Source organism: Rhinoderma darwinii, assembly GCF_050947455.1.
Source record: "Rhinoderma darwinii isolate aRhiDar2 chromosome 12 unlocalized genomic scaffold, aRhiDar2.hap1 SUPER_12_unloc_4, whole genome shotgun sequence".
NCBI classification, from domain to species: Eukaryota; Metazoa; Chordata; class Amphibia; order Anura; family Rhinodermatidae; genus Rhinoderma; species Rhinoderma darwinii.
In genome coordinates, this window is record NW_027461875.1 from 135,713 (window position 1) to 161,336 (window position 25,624).

The 25,624-nt window shown below is 47.0% G+C and overlaps 1 protein-coding gene across 2 annotated transcripts in view; it reads left to right on the plus strand.

Moving 5' to 3' along the window:
- The window catches only part of LOC142698164 (protein kinase C delta type-like), a 336,589-nt gene that overhangs the window by 74,603 nt on the left and 236,362 nt on the right, over positions 1-25,624 (plus strand). For both annotated transcript variants that reach the window (XR_012865714.1, XR_012865715.1), the window contains exon 2: positions 16,427-16,502. The gene's annotated coding sequence lies outside the window, so the exon portion shown is untranslated. The remainder of the gene's footprint in view (positions 1-16,426; positions 16,503-25,624) is intronic.

The following is a 25,624-nucleotide window of genomic DNA, read 5'->3' on the forward strand; positions in this document are numbered from 1 at the left end:
AATAACCGGGTCAGTAGCTCGTCGGGGGTTTCCCCCTTCTTCTGTAATTTTGGGCTTAATCCACGGTTCTCCTCCGTTTCAACTGGTGGTTCCAACAATACCGAGGTAGATGTCGTTCATCGGGAACTGTGCACAGTCTGGGCCCAGGTTCAGAAGAACCTTGAGGCGTCCCAGATCATCAAAAATACTCAGGCAGATAAAAGACGTTCTACTAACCCTCTGCTTGTGGTCGGGGATCTGGTGTGGCTGTCTTCTAAAAATTTGCGCCTTAAAGTTCCGTCCAAGAAGTTTGCTCCCCGGTATATAGGGCCATACAAAATTATTGAGGTCCTCAACCCTTTCTCCTTCCGGCTGGAGTTACCCCCGTCTTTTCAGATACACAACGTGTTCCTTGCCTCCCTCTTGAAAAGCTGCTCCCCGTCCTTGGCTACATCGAGGAAACCTCCGGTCCCTGTTCTCACTCCGGATGGGGTAGAATTCGAGGTAGCCAAGATTGTGGACAGCAGGATGGTCCAAGGCTCCCTCCAGTACCTGGTCCATTGGAGAGGATACGGGCCTGAGGAGAGGACTTGGGTACCCGCCCGGGATGTTCACGCCGGTATATTGCTCAGCAAGTTCCAATTTCGGTTCCCCAACAAGCCAGGCCCACCTAGGAAGAGTCCAGTGGCCCCTCATAAAAAGGGGGGTACTGTAAAGGGTTTGCCAGACACAGGTTCTGTGTCGACGCCCGGGGTTAATCAGCCTTCATCAGCTCCAAGGTCTGCTCGAGTGGCGCGATCTGTTACCACTCAGGCTGGCAGGCTGAGGAGAGGGAGAACCTATCAAAGCCTGGCCTGACGGTTCTATCTCCTGCCCTTGGTCTATTTTTACCCTCACTTGCAGCATGTTCCTTGCCTGTGATTGTCTGGTTTCCTGGCTCTGCGATTCTTGCTACTTACCTTATTGACCGCTGTTACTTATTGATCCTGGCTTGACTGACTATTCTCCTGCTCTGATTTGCTACTTCGTACTCTCCTGGTTTGTCTCGGCTCGTTCACCACTGCCTGTTGCGCACGGTGTTTCCGTGGGCAACTGCCCCTACCTCCCCCTTTTTCTTCTGTGTGCCCTTGTCTTGTGTTGTCTGTCTTGCACTTATTGAGCGTAGGGACCGTCGCCCAGTTGTACACCGTCACTTAGGACGGGCCGTGCAAATAGGCAGGGACTGAGTTTCGGGTAGATTAGGGCTCACCTGTCTGTCTCCCTACCCCGTTTCATTACACTATGACACCTGATAGCTCTGCTACTTGATAGGAGACAGCGGCTCAGCAGACAGTATCACATATAATATGCTTAGATACAACGGCTTAGCAGACAGTATCACACATGCTAGGCCCAATTAGAAGGTTAATTGTGAAAACATTTCTTATGGTGTTTTTCGATAAAGGTCACTTGAACTGGTATCATTTAAACAGTTAACCGATGAATGGCGCTGTTTATGTGGAATTTACCCTGCGGACTAATGTACCATATAATGTATTAAATTATTTTTTTTAAAAACCTACATTTTGTGGGGTGAATTGAAAAAAAACCTGTAATTCCGCCACTTCTGTTTTGATTTTACAGTGTTCATCGGACGGCATGAATTGCATGATAACTTGATTCTGCGGGTCGCTACGATTATGTCGATACCAAATTTATATAGTTTTATTTTTTACAAAATAATTTGTTTTTGTGACGCTGCATTCGAAGATGAACTGCATAGCTTTTCAATGCAACAGCACTTCATAGGGCGGGAAGGGGTTAAAACCCACTCTCTGAAGCCCCCCTTCAAGATACATTTCAACTAATCTGGTCCCCATGGCAGAATCTGTCTTTCCATCTGGCACCTCCAGCAGACTCCTTTCAGTCTAGTTTGGTTTCTTTTACCTCAGAGTTCCTCTTTTTACCTTTTTTTAATTTCTTCTTTCCCTCTCCCCTTCTCCTCCTTCTCCCCCCTTTTTTTGAACTATTTCTAACAGGAGCTGTGCACGATTAGAAAAATATGTCTGCTTTCTTCCAAAAACAGCACCACACCTATCCACAGGTTGTATCTGGTATTGCAGGTTTGCTCCATTGAAGTGAATGGTAATGAGCTGTAGTACCACACACAACCTATGGACAGGTGTGGTGCTGGTTTTTGGAGAAAGCAGACAAGTTATCTCATCCTGGACAACCCTTTGTCATGGATAGTTATTGTGCGGAGATGCTCCCTGCATTATCCCTTTTCCTTTATGGCCGCTGATATGTTCTATTCAGCTTTATGGCCTCTGTGGTAAGTACACTGCCAGTCATTAAAGGGTTAACACTTCAGACCACTGTGGGTGACGTCACAATGTATGAGTTGTGCAGTGGTAATAAACTCCTGTAGTAATGATGATGAAGGTGCTGATGTCATAAATACAAATGTTTATGACATAAAGAAGATTCCATATTAGAAGGTTTTACTGCCACATTCAGCGCCATATTGGATGTGACTGAGGACCTTGAGCTTGACTTCCCCACCAATACCGACCTGATGTAATTTGGAGGTTCTAGCAGGGAAACCCTTCACCCCAGACCACTTCTTCATCACAGTGATGCCATCCTGTTAATACGGGTTGTCTGTAATAGAGGGGGGTTTCCAGCAGGAGATCCCCCTCTATTAGCCGGAGCGGAGACAGGTGCTACAAGGAGGCATCTGGAGGACCCGTCTCATCCGTGGATCGACCATTCATTTTAATGGGTGCCCAGGAAGAGAGACATCCGCCTAGCCAACCAGATCAGCCGATTTATGTGTTTTATGTCGTTCGTTCGTTCGTTCGTTCGTTCGTTCGTTCGTTCGTTCGTTCGTTCGTTCGTTCGTTCGTTCGTTCGTTCGTTCGTTCATTTGTAATGTCTTTCCTTGAAAATCTGAGAAAACGTACAAATTCTGTTACAAATGATATTTTGGCACCTTCTAAGCCCAGAGGAAGGGCAATCCTCCAGCCATGGTTTCCCTAGAGGTTTCCCCCACAGGGGGTTTTTCCTTTCCTGCGTGCTGGAGGGTGACTCTTCGTGAGTCGGAGGTTTGCCATTTTGGGTTTGGTCATATAATATAATAAAAGTTTTGACCATTTAACACCCAATTATAATGTTTTGTGTCTTTATTTTGCATTCTTTGGTTTGGTGATTGGGATTCTGGGTCTATCACATATCACAAAATCATAAGGCCGGACATCTACTTCCCACACTGACATAGAATGGAGACAACAAGCGTTGCTGCACAATTAAGTGTACACATCCTTACATCAAGATATTGTATTACGGTCTGTAGCCTTTGGGGGAATATATTAACCTTTCTACAACAGTTTACTAGCGTAGAAAATTCACAAAATGCGCAAATGTTGACATTTTTGGGGGCAAAAAATGGCCGGGGCTTCGCAGAAATGGCCAACAATTTTACTATAATTTACGCCAGTAACTGATGTCAATTATAGCAGAAATCTATATGTATAATGCGGCCCAGATTTATCTCTGGGGGGCGTAACAAGGCAAATGTCCGTGCCAGACCCATACCTCCCCCCCAATCAGACTGTATGCCCCCCCCAATCAGACAATAAAATACATTTTAAAAATGTACTTTAAATGTACAGCAGGCCGCAGCACGTAGAAAGTACTGATGACAGGCCGCATTGCAACTAAAAGATGCGACACATTTATTAAGAGTCATTCGCATGTTAATAAATGTGTTGCATCTTACTCCAGCAAACTGTTTAATAGGACTGGTGTATGAAACGCCAGTATTAAAGGGAATGCGTTGCTAGAAATAATGACAAATAGCTGCCCCCATACAGTTTAATGCCCCCTTAGCTACCTCTAGTACAAGTGCACACATATAAAGCGCCAGTGCCCATATAGATAGTGTCACACACAGTGCCCATGTAGATGGTGCCACCCCCCTCCCCCAGGGATTCCACTCCAGGAGGAGCCCCTGCCGTCACTGTCCATATATGGACAGTGACGTAATAGGAGCAGAATCCCTGTTCAGAGCGTCGGCCACGCTGTGGCCAGGGATTGCACTCCAGGAGGAGCCCTTGATGTAACTGTACGTATATGGACAGTGACATCAGGGGTTCCGCCTAGGAGCGGAATCCCCGGCCAGACCATCAGCAATGCAAAGGCAGTGGATTCCGCTCCATGAGTAGTCCCCGACGTCAATGTACATATATGGATAGTGAGATAAGGGGCTCCGCACTTAAAGTAGCGCTGTGCCCGGGAATTCCTCAGCGAGTGGTACTAATACAGAAGCAGGGAGCTGACGATCGCTTACATTAGCATTGAATTCAACTGTATCTGCATCCTGAGGACGCAGATACAGTTGACACCAAAACATACCACCGGCCGCTTGGGACAGCGTAACACCGCCCTGAATCCTGGACTGTCCCGCTGTATCCGGGACGGTTAGGAGGTATGCAGTAATTAGGACTATGCACATGCGCAGATTCCACAGTAAATTCTTGTTCATGAGCCTGCAAAAGAGTTGCTGCTCAGTTTGCCATTAGGGTGATGACTGACAGATAAGGCCTCATTCACATCTGCACTATTGTCTCTGGTAAAATCACGGAAAGCCAATGGAATCCACTAAAGTCAATGGGTTCTGTTGGCAGGTGGCGGTGTCCGTTGTGCGACTGAACCGTTGCTTCCGTTATTCCTTTGTTCTGCACCACTGACGGAGCAGAACAACGAAACACACCAACGCAGGTGTGAACAGGGCCTTAGAGAGATAACTGAATACAGCAGCTGGCCATAAACTGAAATACACTGCAGGTACAGAAGACAAATGGTAGACCAATTAGAAATGTGATTTATTTTGCACAATACATACAAGGCAATTTAAAAAATACAGTGCAAAGGTGTACATAGCCTTTACGCAATCAGGAGGCATATTTTCAGATTCTGCTGGACTTCTCCCATATACCGGCGTTTCAGGCATCCTATTGGTCCACGGTGTCCTCAATGCCCACCCCATTTACTTCTTGTTTAGCCACAATGCCCGCACGCCACAGCAAGCTGACAGTGCCCGCCCTAATGGTATATACAGGGGTGATGGAGATTTTATACCGAGATAATGGTGGGCTGGTACATACACGGATAATGGTGGTTATATATGGGGATGATGGCTGGTATATACAGGGATGATGAGAGTCCCTTATATAACCCCCATTTTCCCTGTATATTACCCCCAAAAGGAGAGATCAGCAGCACATCGCAGTTCAAAACTCATGGAAAACTATTTTATGTTTCACCCATCCCACCCATCGCTGGATGTGGGTATACTAGGACACATGACTAATATGATAATATTTTAATATAGAATTGTACATCCTAGTATAATAGCTAAAGAAAATTAACTTATGAGGCTTAGAGTTAGTTATATGTCAAAATTTTGATCTAAGGTATGCGCACCGTGACGGGCGGTAGTCATGTAGACTGAACGCTTCCATGATTTGAATACGCTGTGACGTGGCACATTGGGCCACGTGAACGTGGTATACAGGTTACATCAACACTTTCATGACGTATCTTGTGGTTCGCGCTTGGGCATTGGAGATGAAAAAGACTGGAAGTCAACATGGCGTTCTGGGCCGGATGAAGAAGAAAAGAGAACATGAATGACTCCAATCTGAGAAGATGTCACCTGTGAGTCACTGAATTTCACTGCACTGTATTCACTTACACTACCGTTCAAAAGTTTAGGGTCACCCAGACAATTTTGTGTTTTCCATGGAAACTCACACTTATATTTATCAAATGAGTTGCAAAATGACTAGAAATTATACAAGGTTAGAAATAATGATTTTTATTTGAAATAATAATTTTCTCCTTCAAACTTTGTTTTAGTCAAGGAATGCTCCATTTGCAGCAATTACAGCATTGCAGACCTTTGGCATTCTAGCTGTTAATTTGCTGAGGTAATCGGGAGAAATTTCACCCCATGCTTCCAGAAGCCCCTCCCACAAGTTGGATTGGCTTGATGGGCACTTCTTGCGTACCATACGGTCAAGCTGCTCCCACAACAGCTCTATGGGGTTGAGATCTGGTGACTGCGCTGGCCACTCCATTACAGATAGAATACCAGCTGCCTGCTTCTTCCCTAAATAGTTCTTGCATAATTTGGAGGTGTGCTTTGGGTCATTGTCCTGTTGTAGGATGAAATTGGCTCCAATCAAGCGCTGTCCACAGGGTATGGCATGGTGTTGCAAAATGGAGTGATAGCCTTCCTTATTCAAAATCCCTTTTACCTTGTACAAATCTCCCACTTTACCAGCACCAAAGCAACCCCAGACCATCACATTACATCCACCATGCTTGACAGATGGCGTCAGGCACTCTTCCAGCATCTTTTCAGTTGTTCTGCGTCTCACAAATGTTCTTCTGTGTGATCCAAACACCTCAAACTTCGATTCGTCTGTCCATAACACTTTTTTCCAATCTTCCTCTGTCCAATGTCTGTGTGCTTTTGCCCATATTAATCTTTTCCTTTTATTAGCCAGTCTCAGATATGGCTTTTTCTTTGCCACTCTGCCCTGAAGGCCAGCATCCCGGAGTCGCCTCTTCACTGTAGACGTTGACACTGGCGTTTTGCGGGTACTATTTAATGAAGCTGCCAGTTGAGGACCTGTGAGGCGTCTATTTCTCAAACTAGAGACTCTAATGTACTTGTCTTGTTGCTCAGTTGTGCAGCGGGGCCTCCCACTTCTCTATCTACTCTGGTTAGAGCCTATTTGTGCTGTCCTCTGAAGGGAGTAGTACACGCCGTTGTAGGAAATCTGCAGTTTCTTGGCAATTTCTCGCAAGGAATAGCGTTAATTTCTAAGAACAAGAATAGACTGTCGAGTTTCACATGAAAGCTCTATTTTTCTAGCCATTTGGAGAGTTTAATCGAACCCACAAATGTAATGCTCCAGATTCTCAACTAGCTCAAAGGAAGGTCAGTTTTATGGCTCCTCTAAACAGCAAAACTGTTTACAGCGGTGCTAACATAATTGCACAAGGGTTTTCAAGTGTTTTCTAATCATCCATTAGCCTTCTAACACAGTTAGCAAACACAATGTACCATTAGAACACTGGAGTGATGGTTGCTGGAAATGGGCCTCTATACACCTATGTAGATATTGCATTAAAAACCAGACGTTTACAGCTAGAATAGTCATTTACCACATTAACAATGGATAGAGTGGATTTCTGATTAATTTAATGTTATCTTCATTGAAAAAAAACTGCTTTTCTTTCAAAAATAAGGAAATTTCTAAGTGACCCTAAACTTTTGAACGGTAGTGTATATGGTCTGCAGAATGCCTGTGTAGGACTGATATCTGTCACTATATGGTGGGAATATTGGTCTTTGTTTTACTACACACGTTTTTAGTACACAATTAAGAGTGTTCACATTATTTCTATATAGTGGAAGTGTAGACCCCCAAGAATTATTTCCTTTGGTGGGTCCAAGGTACCTCAGTCAGACACTGAGTGTACACATCCTTGCATTAAAATATTGTATTACTGTCTGTAGCCTTAGAGGAGAATTTATTAATCTTGCTAAGCCGGTTATCTGTGTCACGGACACAGGGTTTGTGAACCCACTAGGCAGCTCCGCCGTAGCGGGGAGGCAGCTGACCAGGTCACAGTCTAAGCAGAAGTAAATGGCAGACAGTAATGCTTGGGTACCTGTAATAGTCCTGGCGGGGGCTGTGGCTTCAGCACGGATGGAGGCAGGTGCGGCAAGTGGCGCCAGACGTGGCGGGCAGTATTCGATGAAGCGGTAGACACTTGACGTGGCAGATGACACTTGACGTGGCAGATGACACTTGACGTGGCAGATGGCACTTGACGTGGCAGATGGCACTTGACGTGGCAGAAGACACTTGACGTGGCAGATGGCACTTGACGTGGCAGATGGCACTTGAACGCGGGTAGGCACAGGAACAATACGGAATACAGGAACGGTAACAGGGCACGGGTAACAGCTGGAACGGGAGACACTAAGGGACCATTTGCGAGACAGACTGGGAAAGACTAACAACGCTCAGGCAAGGATTAAAAGGCCAGGGGCCTTCTTATAGACCAGGAAATCGTGGCAGTTGATGGTGATGACGATTTCCTAATTGCGCGCGCTGGCCCTTTAAGGCCGGGGGCGAGCGTGCGCGCGCACCCTACGGGACCCAGCCGAATGGAGCGGAAGTGAGCGCTGGCATCTCCTAGGAGGTCGACGGAGGCCAGCGCTCACAGATCCATGGCTGCGGGCGTCGGGAGGTGAGTAAACACCGATGGCCCGCGGCCAGGGGCGCTACAGTATCCCCCCTCTTACGCCCCCTCTTCTTGGGGCCAGAGTGAGAGAGGAACTTTTTAATAAGAGTAGGGGCGCTGAGGTTCTCTTCTCTTGGTATCTGCCTTTCGCTTCATGCGATCGACCGCCAGCAAAATAGAGGACCGGGTCTGTTGCCAGATTTGCAGGAAGTCCCCATATGCAGAGTCAGCAGCGGGTACCTGAGATGAAGTTGATACAGGAAGAGGAACTCTGGGATGTTGACTGTACACGATGTGAAACGGAGTGGAAGTGGTGGACTCACTTGTGTGGTTGTTGTATGAAAACTCGGCCCATGGAAGGAGCTGTACCCAGTTATCGTGCTGTGAAGAGATGAAGTGGCGGAGATAATTTTCCATGATCTGGTTGATCCTCTCAACTTGTCCATTGGACTGGGGGTGATAGGCAGAGGAAAAGTCCAAACTCACATCCAGGAGTTTACAGAGGGCTCTCCAGAATTTAGAGGTAAACTGAACCCCCTGGTCAGACACAATGTGAAGAGGCAAGCCATGCAAGCGGAAGATGTGCTGAATGAAGAGACTTGCCAGTCGAGCAGAGGGTAGGCCGGTCAGCGGGATAAAATATGCCATCTTAGAGAACCGGTCCACCACCACCCAGATGGAGTTGCATCCTGCTGAGAGAGCAAGGTCCGTGACGAAGTCCATAGCGATGTGCTGCCAGGGGGCACTGGGTACAGGCAGGGGTTGAAGCAGGCCGGCAGGCTTGCTGTGAGTCACTTTGTTAGAGGCACACACCGTGCAATAAGAGACAAAGTCCAGAACATCCTTAGGTAGCGTGGGCCACCAGAAGTGACGAGTGATCAGGTCTTGGGTTTTACGGACACCGGCGTGCCCAGCTAGTTTAGAACTGTGTCCCCAGCAGAGAATTCTTTTTCTGTCTGCCAACCGAACAAAAGTTCTCCCCGGAGGGATATTTCTAAGCTGCAGAGGATTGGCGGTGACAACGCAGGACGGGTCTGTGATCGTCTGAAGGGACTCCACCGTGTCTACCGTCTCAAATGATCTGGACAGGGCATCGGCCCTCACATTCTTGTCAGCGGGACGGTAGTGGAGCAGAAATTGGAAACGGGTGAAGAACAGTGACCACCTGGCTTGACGAGGATTCAGTCTTTGAGCGGACTGAAGGTAAGTAAGATTCTTCTGGTCGGTGAAGATCAGGATGGGGTGAGTAGCGCCCTCCAGAAGATGTCTCCACTCCTCCAGGGCCAATTTGATAGCCAGTAACTCCCGATCTCCAATGGAATAATTGCGCTCAGCAGAGGAAAACAGTCTTGAGTAGTAGCCACATACTACTGCCTTTCCTTTGGAGCTCCTCTGGAACAGAAGTGCGCCTGCACCAACAGAGGAAGCGTCCACTTCCAGTGAGAACTGCCGAGACACGTCAGGGTGATGGAGGATCGAAGCTGAAGTGAAGGCTTTCTTGAGGCTAATGAATGCGGACTCTGCCTCTGGAGTCCATACCTTGGCGTTCACACCCTTCTTGGTAAGGGTAGAGATGGGGGCCGTCAGAGAAGAAAAGTTCGGAATAAACTGCCGGTAGAAATTGGCGAAACCCAGGAACCACTGTATGGCCCTTAGGCCTTGAGGACGTGGCCATTCCAGGACAGACTTTAACTTCTCAGGGTCCATCTTAAGGCCTTGATCCGAGATGACATAGCCCAGGAAGGGCAAAGACCTCTTTTCAAAGGTGCATTTCTCTAACTTGGCATACAAGCGATTCTCTCTTAGTCGCAGAAGAACTTGACGAACATGCCTCCGATTGGTCATCAGATCTGGGGAGAAGATTAGAATATCATCGAGATAAACTACAACACACATATAGAGGAGATCTCGGAAGATGTCATTACTCCTGAAATACTGCGGGAGCGTTACACAGTCCGAAGGGCATTACTAGGTATTCGTAGTGCCCATCGCGGGTGTTAAACGCCGTCTTCCATTCGTCACGCCGTCGAATCCGGATTAGATTATAGGCCCCCTGCAGATCTAGCTTGGAAAAAATTTTGGCTCCTCGTATGTGATCAAACAGCTCAGAAATGAGTGGCAACAGGTATTTGTTCTTGACCGTGATCTGATTGAGACCACGGTAGTCAATGCAGGGTCGGAGAGATCCATCTCTCTTTTTAGCGAAGAAGAATCCTGCCCCGGCCGGGGAGGAAGATTTCCGAATAAAACCCCTCTCCAAGTTCTCCTTGATATAGGCTGACATCGATAAAGTCTCTGGCAAGGAGAGAGGATATACTCGTCCACGGGGAAGAGAAGCATTGGGAACCAGTTCAATGGGACAGTCATAATTCCGATGTGGAGGCAACGTCTCAGCCTCTCGTTTGCAAAAGACATCCGCAAAACTGGCATACTGAGAAGGTAGATCGGAGAGTGACTGAGGCAGAGGGGGCACAACAGAACGGACTTGTGACAGGCAATGGCTATGGCATCTGGAACCCCATTGAAGAACTTCTCCAGAACTCCAGTCGAGTGTCGGGGTGTGTAGACGGAGCCATGGCAGACCCAGCAGGATAGGATTGATAGCCTTGGGTAGTACCAGGAAGGAGATCTGTTCTGAGTCAAGAGCTCCGACCCGTAATGTCAACGGCTCAGTGATGAGCATGATCGGATCAGGAAAGGGTAGACCATTCACAGAAGCAACTGCCAGGGGTCTCTCCAGACGGACTGTGGGTAGTTGAAACCGATCCACTAGATCCTGGTGGATAAAATTAGCAGCCACTCCAGAGTCAAGATAGGCGGTGGAAGGATGTGATGTCTGTCCGGTGACGATGGCCACAGGTATCGATAATTTGGAAGAGGTTTTAACGTTTGGAGACGTTCCACCTAGAGTTGCCTCTCCAACCAACCCTAGGTACTGGAGTTTGCCGGTTTCTGTGGGCATTGGCGCACAAAATTACCCTTGAGGCCGCAATACATGCAAAGTCCAGAGGAGCGTCTGCGCTGCTTCTCCTGTTCAGATAACCGGACTGTCTACCTGCATGGGTTCCTCAGGTAGCGCACTAGGAGTGGACAATAGTGGTCTCTGGGCAGGGGGTGCTGGTCTGTGGGCCCGGCTCTCCTAACGAACCTCTTGAGAGCGCTCCCAGATTCTCATATCAACCCGGGTGGCTAACAGGATAAGGGCATCCAAGGTAGAAGGAAGGTCGCGGGCTGCCCGTTCGTCCTTGATGTGAGAGGACAGTCCCTGCCAGAAGGTCGCCACCAGTGCCTCATTATTCCATGCCAGCTCGGCTGCTAGGGTACGGAAGGAGATCGCATACTCCCCTACTGTGGAGCCTTCTTGCTTGAGGGTCAACAGAGTGGCTGCGGCAGAGGATGTTCGACCCGGCTCCTCGAACACGGTACGAAAGGACTGCAGGAACAAGGCTAGGTCCGAGGATACAGGTCCCTGTTGCTCCAAGATTGGGTTCGCCCATGCGAGGGCCTTGCCAGCGAGGAGGGAGATAATGAACGCTACTTTAGCCTCCTCGGAGGGGAAGAGATGAGGCCGTAGCCTAAAATGCACCGTGCATTGATTAAGAAATCCTCTGCATGCTCTGGGGTCACCGTCGTAGCGAGGAGGAAGAGGCAGAGGAACTGAGGAACCGGAACAAACAGGGGGAGCAACAGGCAGTGGCAACAGCCTCTGGAGGAAGAACCGGGGGTGGAACAGCGAGTAGATCCAGGCGGACCAGAATAGAATTCACCGCCTCAAGGAGTTGATCCTGACGAGTGCGTAGGTCATGCATCTCTGTCTGAATCTTCTGTACTGGGGTCTTGGGCTGACCAGCGGGTTCCATGGCCTGAGCGTACTGTCACGGACACTGGGTTTGTGGACCCACTAGGCCGCTCCGCCGTAGCGGGGAGGCAGCTGACCAGGTCACAGTCTATGTGAAAGTAAGATGGCAGACAGTAATGCTTAGGTACCTGAAATAGTCCGGGCGGTGGCTGTGGCTTCAGCACGGATGGAGGCAGGTGCGGAAAGTGGCGCCAGACGTGGCGGGCAGTATCCGATGAGCAGATGGCACTTGACGCGGCAGAAGACACTTGACGTGGCAGATGGCACTTGACGTGGCAGATGCCACTTGACATGGCAGTTGGCACTTGACGTGGCAGATGACACTTGAACACGGGTAGGCACAGGAACAATGCGGAATACAGGAATGGTAACAGGGCATGGGTAACAGCGGGAACGGGAGACACTAAGGGACCATTTGCGAGACAGACTGGGAAAGACTAACAACGCTCAGGCAAGGATCAGAAGGGCTGGGGCATTCTTATAGAGCAGGAAGTCATGTAGGTTAATGATCATTGTTTTCATCCATGGCTGCGGGCGTCGGGGGGTGAGTGAACCCGACGGCCCGCGGCCATGGGCGCTACACCAGGTCAACACCTTGAACTCTTTGTCATGTTCCTCACATCAGTCCTGAACAATTTTTGCAGTGTGGCGGGGGCATTATCCTGCTGTAAGACAGCACTGGCATTAGAGAATACCTTTACCATGAAGAGGTGGATTTGTCTGTAGCAATGTTTAGGTAGGTGGTCTGTGTCAAAAAACAGTATGGGAATATCAAAATAACCACCATAAGTTCCCCATAGAAAATTGTGCCATAATCTGTCAAATCAGATGAAATTCTAGTGTTGGGTCCCAGTGACTCCAACTGAGGGGCTTGCATTTAAAAAAAAAAAAAATCATTATTAGTTTTTAGCATTGGATAAAGCAAAGGAGAAACAACAGGAACCTCTCAGAGGAACCTCTCAGAGAGCGGCGCTGTGCTCCGTATACTGCAGGAGCAGTAGTACAGCGAGTACATAGTGTACAGCGGGGCCGATCACATGACGAAGAGTCGTGTCGTCACCAAATAAGACTGTACAACTAGACTTCCGGTTCCTCATCAGCGCTATACAAATCTATGAAAATCTCAGAAACAGCACCAAGGCGGACGGGAATGTATATTAGCGAGTTTACTCACATGTAGCATCTATGGCCGCGGGCCGTCGGTTCCACTCACCTCCTGACGCCCACAGCCATGGATCTGTGAGCGCTGGTCCCCATCTCACTTCCGCTCCGGTCCGCCAGGGTGACGAATGGAAGACGGCATTTAACACCCGTCACGGGCACTATGAATACGTAGTGATGCCCTTCGGACTGTGTAACGCTCCTGCAGTGTTTCAGGAACTCGTTAATGATATCTTCCGAGATCTCTATAGCTGTGTTGTTGTTTATCTCGATGATATTTTGATTTTCTCCCCAGATCCGACGACTCATCGCAGGCATGTCCGTCAAGTTCTACTACGATTAAGGGAGAATCATTTATACGCCAAGCTGGAGAAGTGCGTCTTTGAGAGGAGTTCTCTGCACTTCCTGGGCTACATCATATCGGATCAAGGTCTCAAGATGGATCCTGAGAAAGTGAGAGCTGTCCTGGAGTGGCCACGTCCTCAAGGTCTGAGGTCCATACAGCGTTTCCTGGGATTTGCCAATTTCTACCGGCAGTTTATCCCAAACATCTCATCACTGACATCTCCTATTTCCACCCTTACCAAGAACGGTGTGAACGCCAATGTGTGGACCCCAGAGGCAGAGTCCACATTTTTTAGTCTCAAAAAAGCCTTTACTTCTGCCTCGATCCTCTATCATCCTGACGTATATATACAGTTTTCTTTGGAGGTGGACGCCTCTTATGTTGGTGCAGGCGCACTTCTGTTCCAGAGGAGCCCCAAAGGAAAGGCAGTAGTATGTGGCTACTACTCGAGACTTTTTTCTTCTGCAGAGCGCATTTACTCTGTTGGGGATCAGGAGCTACTGGCCATCAAATTGGCTCTGGAGAAGTAGAGCCATCTGCTGGAGGGCGCAGCTCACCCCATCCTAATCTACACCGACCACATGAACCTCACCTACCTTCAGTCCGCTCAACGACTAAATCCCTGTCACGCAGAGTGGCCGCTGACAGGAATGTGAGGGCCGATGCCCTGTCCAGGTCATTTGAAACGGATGACACGGAGTCTCTTCAAACTATCATAGACCTGTCCTGCATTATCACTGCCAATCCTTTGCAGGTTAGAGACATCCCTCCGGGGAGGACTTTTGTTTGATTAGCAGGCAGGAGAAGAATTCTCCGATGGGGACACAGTTCTAAACTGGCTGGGCACCCTGGTGTTCGTAAAACCCGAGACCTGATTGCTCGTCACTTTTGGTGGCCCACGCTGCCCAAGGATGTTGTCGACTTTGTCTCTTCTTTCACGGTGTGTGCTTCTAACAAGGTTACTAACTCCAAGCCTGCCGGCCTCCATCAACCTGTGCCTATACCCAATGCCACCTTGCAGCACATTGTGATGGACTTTGTCACTGACCTTCCTCCCTCAGCAGGATGCAACACTGTCTGGGTGGTGGTGGACCGGTTCTCGAAGATGGCACATTTTATCCCGCTGACCGGCCTACCTTCTGTTCCCCGAATGGCGAATCTCTTCATCCAGCACATCTACCGCTTGCATGGCTTGCCCTTCACATTGTGTCCGATCGGGGGTTTCAGTTTACCTCGAGGTTCTGGAGGGCTCTCTGTAAACTCCTGGATGTGATATTGGACTTTTCCACAGCCTATCATCCCCAGTCCAATGGGAAAGTCGAGAGGATCAACCAGATCATAGAGAATTATCTCCGTCACTTCATTTCCTTACAGCATGATAACTGGGTACAGCTTCTTCCATGGGCCGAGTTCTCGTACAACAACCACACAAGCGAGTCCACCACTTCAACTCCGTTTTACATTGTATACGGTCAACATCCTAGAGTCCCTCTTCCAGTGTCTACTACTTCTCAGGTACCCGCTGCTGACTCTGTATTTGGGGACTTCCCGTAAATCTGGCAACAGACCCAGGTATGAAGCGAAAAGCGGATACAAGAAGAGAGCTGCCGCAGTATCTTCCAGGTACCAAAGTCTGGCTGTCCTCATGGAACATTCGTTTGAGGGTGCCTTCATACAAGTTTGCTCCCAGGTTTCTCGGTCCTTTTGAGATTCGGCAACAGATTAACCCTGTCTCCTATAAACTGCGGCTGCCTCCTACCATCAGAATCCCCAACTCCTTTCATGTGTCCCTCCTGAAACCAGTGGTCCTGAACTGCTACAGCAAGACTTCCTGTTCCACAACTGCTCCCAGCGGTTCTTCTGATGTGTTCGAGGTGAGGGAGATCCTGGACTGCAAGAGGGTAGGAGGAAGGACTTTCTATTTGGTGGACTAGAGAGGGTTTGGTCCTGAGGAGAGGTCCTGGGAGCCGGAGGAGAACCTTGATGCCTCTGCTCTTGTTAAGAAGTTCCTCTCTCGCTCTAGTCCCAAGAAGAGGGGGCGTAAGAGGGGGGGATACTGTAGCGTCCAGGGCCATCGGGTCCACTCACCTGACGCCCGCAGCCATGGATCTGTGAGCGCTGGTTCCCATCTCCTTCCCAGGAGACGCCAGCGCTCACTTCTGGTACGATCTGCTCTGTCCCGTAGGGTGCGCGCGCACGCTCGTGCCCGCTCTTAAAGGGCCAGCGCACGCACATGTAGGAAATCACCATCATCAACACACATGATTTCCTGGACTATAAGAAGGGCCCAACCCATCTGATCCTTGCCTGAGCATTGTTAGTATACCCCAAGTCTGTCTTTCAAATGGTCCCTTACTGTTTCCCGTTCCAGTTGTTCCCGTGCCCTGTTACCCGTTCCTGTATCCCGTACTGTCTTCTTGTTCCTGTGCCTACTAGTTGGAGTCGTGTCTACTGCACCTGTGTCATCCGCCACGTCCTGTGTTAAATACCTCCATCCGTGCCAGAGCTGCGGCCACTGTCTGGACTATCCGGTTACCCTTGTGCGGGACTATGTATTTCTGGGGTTCCCTGTTGTTTGGCCAGCTGCCTCGCTGCTATGGCGGTGCGGCCTGGTGGGTCCACATACCCACAAACCGTGACATCACATAATGCAGTTAGAACACTGCTAATAACTTTTAGTCCCCGCATAACCCCTTTAAGATGCATTGTGTACAAGCAGTGAATCCACCGCACCTGGCCACGTTTTAACCTCCTTATTCTCTCTCCTCCTCTTGTAGGTGTTGGTCCTGAGCCTGGTACTTGGAACCACCATGATTTTCTTAGTGACCCGTATCTACTAATGTCTGGGGACTGGTACGTCATTCTATTTTATCCTAATACTAGATGTATACTGTGATAATACATCACCTGTAGTGTTACTGTCAAATCTTCCCCCTGTACATGGACATAACTATAGCCCTAGTAGCCATAGAAGCTGCTATGGGGCTCTGATGCTGAGGGGGGCACCTTTGGTTGCCAAAACTTCATTAGTTTTTGTAAGGGAAGATCTGCTTTATAGCAGCATAACCCTTCAATGCTGCCTAGCCCCTTCCACGACAACCAACGTGTATATATACGGTGTAGGCCAGGAGGGAAGTATGGAGTGGTGTCACTGACTGAGGTCACTCCATAATTTGCTGGTGTTGGTTGTATGTTACAACTGAAAGTTCACTGCGACGAGCGAAATCGTAGATTACTACGATCCCACTCGTTTAACCCCTTAGATGCTGAGGTCAATAGTAACTGCGGTAACTAAGCCATTAGAAAGATGGGGGTGGCCATCTCTGACAGCCCATTGCCCCCCTGCGATTGCGGGGTGCCGATGGTTGTCATTGCAGCTTGGAGGACTAATGTAGGCCCTCAGGTCTGCCATCTTTGCACCCCTGGCAAGGCTTAATAAGAGCAGGTAAAGAACACGATATACTGCAATACATTAGTATTGCAGTATATCATGCAAGCGATCCAATGATTGCTGGTTTAAGTCCCCTAGAGGGCAAGTAAAGAAAGTAAAATACAGTTAAATTAAGTTTATATATATATATATATATATATATATATATATATATATATATTTATATTTATATATAAAGTTAAAATATTTAAAGTTTAAAAAAAAGCAATGTAAAAAAAGTAAATTAACATAACTTGTATTGCCACGTCCGTAAAAGTCAGAGATATAACAGTATAACATTATTTAACCCACATGGTGAATGCATTAAAACAAACAAAAAATGTCAAGGGCAGAATCACTGTTTTTTGGTCATCTCATCTCCCACAAACAATGGAATAAAAGATGATCAAAAAGTCTCATGAACCAATAAAAACGACAGCTCGTGCCACAAAAAAACAAGCCCTCACACGGCTGCAGCGACGGAAAGAAAACAAAACGTATGGCTCTCAGATAATGGCGAAACAAAACCGCGCGGTGATCTCCATAAAAACTAAACCCAAAAAACAATGGAGAAATCTGCTTTTTTCCTATTTCACCCCACAAAGAAAGTTCTTTCAGTTTCCCATTTCATTAGTACAATAAATGGTGCCATGAAAAACTACAACTCGTCCTGCAAAAATCAAGCCCTCATATGGATATATCAACAGAAAAATAAAAAAGTTGTGGCTTTTGGAAGGTGAGGAGGAAAGAACAAAAATAAAAAAATTCAAAATGGCTGCGGCAGGAAGTGGTTAAGGTCTGATCCCCACAATTGTATTATGGCTCATTGCAGGAGGTGTATATTTAGGGCTTACTAACGGGATTGTATCTTGGCATTTGAGATCAGAAAAATAAAGTAATGGGGGGCTCATTTTTTACTTTGCTAGAGCACGCCCTATCTATCTGCCTCTCACATATCCGTCTCATTTATATGCGAAGTTCTGCAGCTTTTTCTATCACTATGTAGTTGGCTTTGTGAAATTTTATTTTTGTGCTGATTTGGGTTGAAAGCTAAAATTAAAAAGTTATTTTCAGTCAGTTGGTTTGGTGTAAATGTCTGTCACAATACGGCCCTCATCCAGTGTCATTTGTACATCCAGATAGTGCAGCTTAATGTCGCTGATTGTGACCCCCAGCGATCAGATTTAATCTGTGATGGAACTTGAGAAGTGTTGAATTCCCCTGCAGCGCCACTACAGGAGAAACTAAGCATTACACAGTGAAATCAATAAGAGACTTGTCCTTTCTTAACTTAGAATTCCCCAATAGGGTATTTACAATGGGTTTCTTATACCAGACAACCTCTTTAGGTTATAAAGGATTCTTATTTACTCCAGAACCATCTAGTTTTAGAAAAATAAAGTTACATTTCCACCTCTCCATGGTGGTAATCTGTTACTAAGACTTTTACTTAGATGAATTGTGTGCTACAACATTTACTAAACAATTATAGAGAAACATTTACTAAACAAATATTAGAGATTTTCAGCTGCAATATGTAAATATAAAAAAATGTAATATATATTTATTTATTTATTTGGAGGCTTTCCTGCAGTGATTGGTATAATGCAGAGCAGGGGACCGTTTATGACATACCGTAAGCATTATGACATCACTGCAGGCAGTGATGTCATCAGAACAATGGAGGGTGTGGCATCTATAGCAGTGACATCACAATGGCGTGAAGTTCTAAGTACCCCAAGCGCGGTCACATCAGTGCCATATCTCGAGTTGATGCTGATGCTGAAACTTCACTTGGTTTTTCAAAGAGCGAATTTGTGCTACAAAGCGACTACTACATCATCTGTTCAGAGCACTTAAACACCAGTGCAACTTCTGAACATCGTGGTAGATTCCCTCTTATTTGAGGAATCCCGTTTTTCCATTGTTCCTGAATTTAAACATCAAGCCGCCTGCTACAAGGAACAATGAGTTACCGAGAACTCTTGCAGCTTGCAATAGACGAAAGTTCCCGGATAAATCAAGGTAAGTGGAACTTGTTATATCAGATACATTTAGACTAGTTTCACACAAACGTGTCCGTTTTGCGTCCGCAAAAAATGCACCATTTTTCAGTTGCAAAAAGGGATGATTATTGGCTTTCGGACCAAGGGCGGCAGTATTTCTGAAACAGCGCAGTTTGTGAACTGTTCGCGTGCTGCTGTGGTGACAGTGTATCGTGAGTGGACAAATGGCACCATTGGGAATAACGGACATGGAAACTGCAGAGCACCACGTGCCATGTATTTGAGAGGTGAACGTTGGCTACCAGACGTGTGTCTAATACAACAGTTCAGCGAACCCGACTGCGTATGGGGCTCCGAACCCGACGGATGGTCACTGCTCCTATGTAACAAAGGTGCATCAGAGAAAATGGCTTCAATTTGCACGGCAGTATTGGTCTCAGAGCACCGATGATTGGCAAAGGGTTGTCTTCTCCCATAAATCACGTTTTCTGCTTCATCGAAAGGATGGACTTTACAACCATTGCTGGAAAAAGCTGGCGGCGACGTCAGCGTCTGGGGTATTTTTCCATGGTATTCTCTGGGCCACTCATCTTTATGGAAGGCTCTGAACCGATTTAGATATGAATCCATCGTTACAGATCACATCCACCATACATGCTGATTGTCTTCCCTGGAGCAAATGGAAACTTAAAGCAAGACAATGCGACATGTCACACGACTATAAATGCCCGACAGTGGTTGGAAGAGCACGACCAAGACTTCCAAGTACTTCCCTGGCCCCCTATTTCTCCAGACTTGAACCCAATTGAGCATCTGTGGGACCACGCCAATCGTGTTGTTCGCTTTATGGATCCTCCCCCACGCACCCTCCAGTAAATGTGGGATGTATGGAGTCAGCGAGGCTCCACATATGAGACCACTGACCAGCACCTTATTGAGTCACTCCCAGCCCGTCTACTGCTGTCCGTGCTGCACACGCCGGTTACTCTGGATATTAGTAGTAGTTATAATAATGTGACTCGACTGTGTATATATTCATAGTATCAAAACGGTTGTCCAAGATTAGAAAAACATGGGAGCTTTCCTCTAGAAAGAAGGCCACGCGAGTCCATAGGAAATGTCTGGTATTGATCTTTTTTCACATTTTTTCTGTACATAATTAATATATGTTATACACATTGTTTCACATCTAGGCATTGCTGATGGAAGATTAAGATCTGGACATAGAAGGCGTCAGAGTGTGGAGCAGGATGAAGACCATGACAATGTCCCCGACAGGAGACGAAGACGTGGTCAAGTTCCACCGCGCCGTAGGTTGCAGCAAGAAGGAGCGGACAGAAGCCGGTCCCCATTACGACCTGAGCCAATAGAACAGTCTGAAACGACAAGTGGCCGTCGTATTAATAGTGAGACCGAGCTCAGAATTCCTGGAGAATCCCAGCCTGGGTCTACTCCATCAACTACTCAGGAGAGATCCGAAAGGCTGGAGGAACCAACACAAGACCCCAGCACCAGTGAGCCGCTACCAAACCTGCAGCCGTCCAGAGAAGGAAGCAGATCTCCTCAGCAAACATCTAACAGGCTGGTGGAGCCAACACCAAGCACCAGTCAGCTGCTTCCCAACCAACAGTCGACAACAGAGACCACAGACAGCAGACCTGTGCAGAGAAGACAACGTCGGCGAGGCAGGAGAGGCAGGCAGATTGATAGACTCCCATCTCGAACCTTTACTGAAAACGAAGACATCCAGTCCTGCACTATATGCCTAGAGGACTATGAGATTGGAGAGCAAGTCACCGTTCTGCCATGTTCTCACATATTCCATCTGCCTTGTATTGCACATTGGATCCCGACAAATCCATGCTGTCCCTTGTGCCGCGTCCATGCCTTTCAAAGAAAGAGGAGGAGATAAGTACCAACAGCTGTGGTACAGAAGAAACACCAGCAGTACAGGTATGATCACTGACATCTATAGTATTTTTGTGAAATCATGGCTGGAGCTTCGGCACCAGTATATTGCTGAGTGATTATCGTCTGGTCTGATTATTTTTTGTTTTGTCTACAGTACCACCTAGTCTTCTTCATCATCTTCACCTTGGACGCCAGAATCTCAATCTGCACAGAGACCTAATAATAAAAGATCCCTGATGCCGTTTCCCAGAATCCATTTATGTGATACTGGAATTTCCCTTCGGGGATTAATAAAGTTATCTTATCTTATTTTATGCCTGGGACTCCCTTCTATCTTGGATATTTCATATTCCATCTCGGTTGGATTGGCGTTTCGACTACTACTACATTTTGGCCTAAGACTTACATTACGCCTTAAAACTGGTGAGAATGGTGGCGTTCCCATGTTTACATAGGAGCAATGTAGGCCCCAAGATTACAATATTTAGGGTGATTGATATATATTGTAAAAATAAAAAGCACAGAAAAATTACTCTTTTTTTAGGGTATGTTCACAAAAGAAGTGCAAGTCACTTCTTGGGCCACTTTTGGAGCCGTTTTTCCTAGACAATATTGAAAACAGCTCCAAAAACGGCCGTAAATAAACGCTGAAAACCTTGAAAACAGCTCTGTATTTTCAGATATTTTTGAGTTTGCGTGTGAACATACCCTAATTTCCATCAATGTACAAATGAATAGAAATGAATTACTAACATATACACCATCCAGACATAACATTAAAACCACCTGCCTTGTGTAGTCCTCCTCGTGCTGCCATAATAGCTCTGACCCGTTGGGACATGGATTTCAGAAGATCTTTAAAAGTGTCCTGTGGTATCTGGCACCAAGACGTTAGCAGATCCTTTAACCCCTTCCTGCTCCTTGACGTTCTATTCCATCATGTTATGGCAACAGGAGGCCTAACAATGGCCTCCGGGTTTGTCATCTACGGAAGCCTAGTTTGTCCTGCCTTAGGTTTGCTGTCAGTGAGTAACTGACAGCACTTTTACACTGCACTACGCATGTAGTGCAGTGTATTAGAATAGCGATCAGGGATTCCTGACTTCAAGTCACCTAGATAGACAAAAAAAAAACAGTTGTATAAAAAACCTTTTTTCAATATTAAGTCCTTTATTTAAAAAAACAAATTGTTAATTAATAACTATTTTGTGTGGTATAACCATCTGCCTTACACCACATTTTCTGTAATTTTTTCTGTTTTTCACTGAATGTATCAACCAAATTTTACCACTAACATAAAGTTCAATGTGTCACCAGAAAACAGTCTCAGAATCACTTGGATAAATAAAGGCATTCCAAAGTTATTACCACATAAAGTGACACATGTCAGATTAGACAAATGGGCTCTGAGCCTTAAAGGGAATGTGTTGCCAGCAAAACATGTATTTTTTTTTTTTAGATAAACAATTAGTGCATAGGTGATTAAACATTGTTCTAATTTTTTTTATTTTTTTCACGAGTCAGGAAATATTATAAATTAGATTCTAATTTATAATATTTCCCATTGCTGGTCACTAAATGGAGCCATTCCCAAAATTGCAGCATTGCATGTGGTAAAGCAACCACATTGCTTTTTGCTGCAAAATTGGGAAAAACTCACTCGCTCTAGTGAGCTCTCAGAATCCCCCCCCCCTTTATCCTGGCTAGTGCCGGGAGAAATGAGGGGTTTGAACGGTCTAACCTCCTACACTGTGTGTCACCATTTTTTGCGCTAACACACAGTGTAGTAGGTTTACATACAGTAGTAAACACACACTAAAACACGTACATACACAGAAATCACTTACCTGCTCCAGTCGCCGCCGCTCCCTCCGGTCCGTCCTCTCCGTCTGCTGCCGCTGCTCCATGTGCACAAGTCCGGAAGCCGCGACCGGAACTAGTAATCTTACTGTCCGGCCGCGACTTCCGGTCCACAGTAAAATGGCGCCGGACGGCGCGCATTTCAACTTGGACTGTGTGGGAGCGGCGCATGCGCCGTTCACACAGACGGCGTACACCATAGTGACTGCGAACGGGCCCCGTTCGCAGTCCCTATGGGACTGGAGCTGCCGTATATTACATGTCTGTATGTGTCGTTAATCGGCACATACAGAAATGGAGTAAAAAATGGCAGCCCCCATAGGGAAGAAAAAGTGTAAAAATAAAAAAAAAGTGAAACACAAACACACAAATAAATATAAAAGTTTTTAATAAAAGACTAAAATCAAACTGATGTTAGAAATTTTTTTTTTGGTGACACTGTTCCTTTAAGGCCCAACCTAGGCTTCGTCATTAAGGGGTTAAGTCCTGTAAATTGTGAGTAGGGGTCTCCATGGATTGGATTTGTTTTTCCAGCACATCTCATAGATGATCGATTGAATTAAGAATATGGAGGCCAGGTCAACACCTTGAACTCTTTGTCATGTTCCTCACATCAGTCCTGAACGATTTTTGCAGTGTGGCGGGGGCATTATCCTGCTGTAAGACAGCACTGGCATTAGAGAATACCTTTACCATGAAGAGGTGGATTTGTCTGTAGCAATGTTTAGGTAGGTGGTCTGTGTCAGAAAACAGCATGGGAATATCAAAATAACCACCATAAGTTCCCCATAGAAAATTGTGCCATAATCTGTCAAATCAGATGAAATTCTAGTGTTGGGTCCCAGTGACTCCAACTGAGGGGCTTGCATTTATAAAAAAAAAAAAATCATTATTAGTTTTTAGCATTGGATAAAGCAAAGGAAAAACAACAGGAACCTCTCAGAGGAACCTCTCAGAGAGCGGCGCTGTGCTCCGTATACTGCAGGAGCAGTAGTACAGCGAGTACATAGAGTACAGCGGGGCCGATCACATGACGAAGAGTCGTGTCGTCACCAAAGAAGACTGTACAACTAGACTTCCGGTTCCTCATCAGCGCTATACAAATCTATGAAAATCTCAGAAACAGCACCAAGGGGGACGGGAATGTATATTAGCGAGTTTACTCACATGTAGCATCTATGGCCGCGGGCCGTCGGTTCCACTCACCTCCTGACGCCCACAGCCATGGATCTGTGAGTGCTGGTCCCCATCTCACTTCCGCTCCGGTCCACCAGGGTGACGAATGGAAGACGGCATTTAACACCCGTGACGGGCACTATGAATACGTAGTGATGCCCTTCGGACTGTGTAACGCTCCTGCAGTGTTTCAGGAACTCGTTAATGATATCTTCCGAGATCTCCTCTATATCTGTGTTGTTGTTTATCTCGATGATATTTTGATTTTCTCCCCAGATCCGACGACTCATCGGAGGCATGTCCGTCAAGTTCTACTACGATTAAGGGAGAATCATTTATAGCCAAGCTGGAGAAGTGCGTCTTTGAGAGGAGTTCTCTGCACTTCCTGGGCTACATCATATCGGATCAAGGTCTCAAGATGGATCCTGAGAAAGTGAGAGCTGTCCTGGAGTGGCCACGTCCTCAAGGTCTGAGGTCCATACAGCGTTTCCTGGGATTTGCCAATTTCTACCGGCAGTTTATCCCAAACGTCTCATCACTGACATCTCCTATTTCCAGCCTTACCAAGAACGGTGTGAACGCCAAGGTGTGGACCCCAGAGGCAGAGTCCACATTTTTTAGTCTCAAAAAAGCCTTTACTTCTGCCTCGATCCTCTATCATCCTGACGTATATATACAGTTTTCTTTGGAGGTGGACGCCTCTTATGTTGGTGCAGGCGCACTTCTGTTCTAGAGGAGCCCCAAAGGAAAGGCAGTAGTATGTGGCTACTACTCAAGACTTTTTTCTTCTGCAGAGCGCATTTACTCTGCTGGGGATCAGAATCTACTGGCCATCAAATTGGCTCTGGAGAAGTGGAGACATCTGCTGGAGGGCGCAGCTCACCCCATCCTAATCTACACGACCACATGAACCTCACCTACCTTCAGTCCGCTCAACGACTAAATCCCTGTCAAGCCAGGTGGCCGCTGTTCTTCACCCGTTTACAATTTGTGCTCCACTACCGTCCCGCTGACAAGAATGTGAGGGCCGATGCCCTGTCCAGGTCATTTGAAACGAATAACACGGTGGAGTCTCTTCAAACTATCATAGACCCGTCCTGCATTATCACTGCCAATCCTTTGCAGGTTAGAGACATCCCTCCGGGGAGGACTTTTGTTCGATTAGCAGGCAGGAGAAGAATTCTCCGATGGGGACACAGTTCTAAACTGGCTGGGCACCCTGGTGTTCGTAAAACCCGAGACCTGATTGCTCGTCACTTTTGGTGGCCCACGCTGCCCAAGGATGTTGTGGACTTTGTCTCTTCTTGCACGGTGTGTGCTTCTAACAAGGTTACTAACTCCAAGCCTGCCGGCCTCCATCAACCTGTGCCTATACCCAATGCCACCTTGCAGCACATTGTGATGGACTTTGTCACTGACCTTCCTCCCTCAGCAGGATGCAACACTGTCTGGGTGGTGGTGGACCGGTTCTCGAAGATGGCACAATTTATCCCGCTGACCGGCCTACCTTCTGTTCCCCGAATGGCGAATCTCTTCATCCAGCACATCTACCGCTTGCATGGCTTGCCATTCACATTGTGTCCAATCGGGGG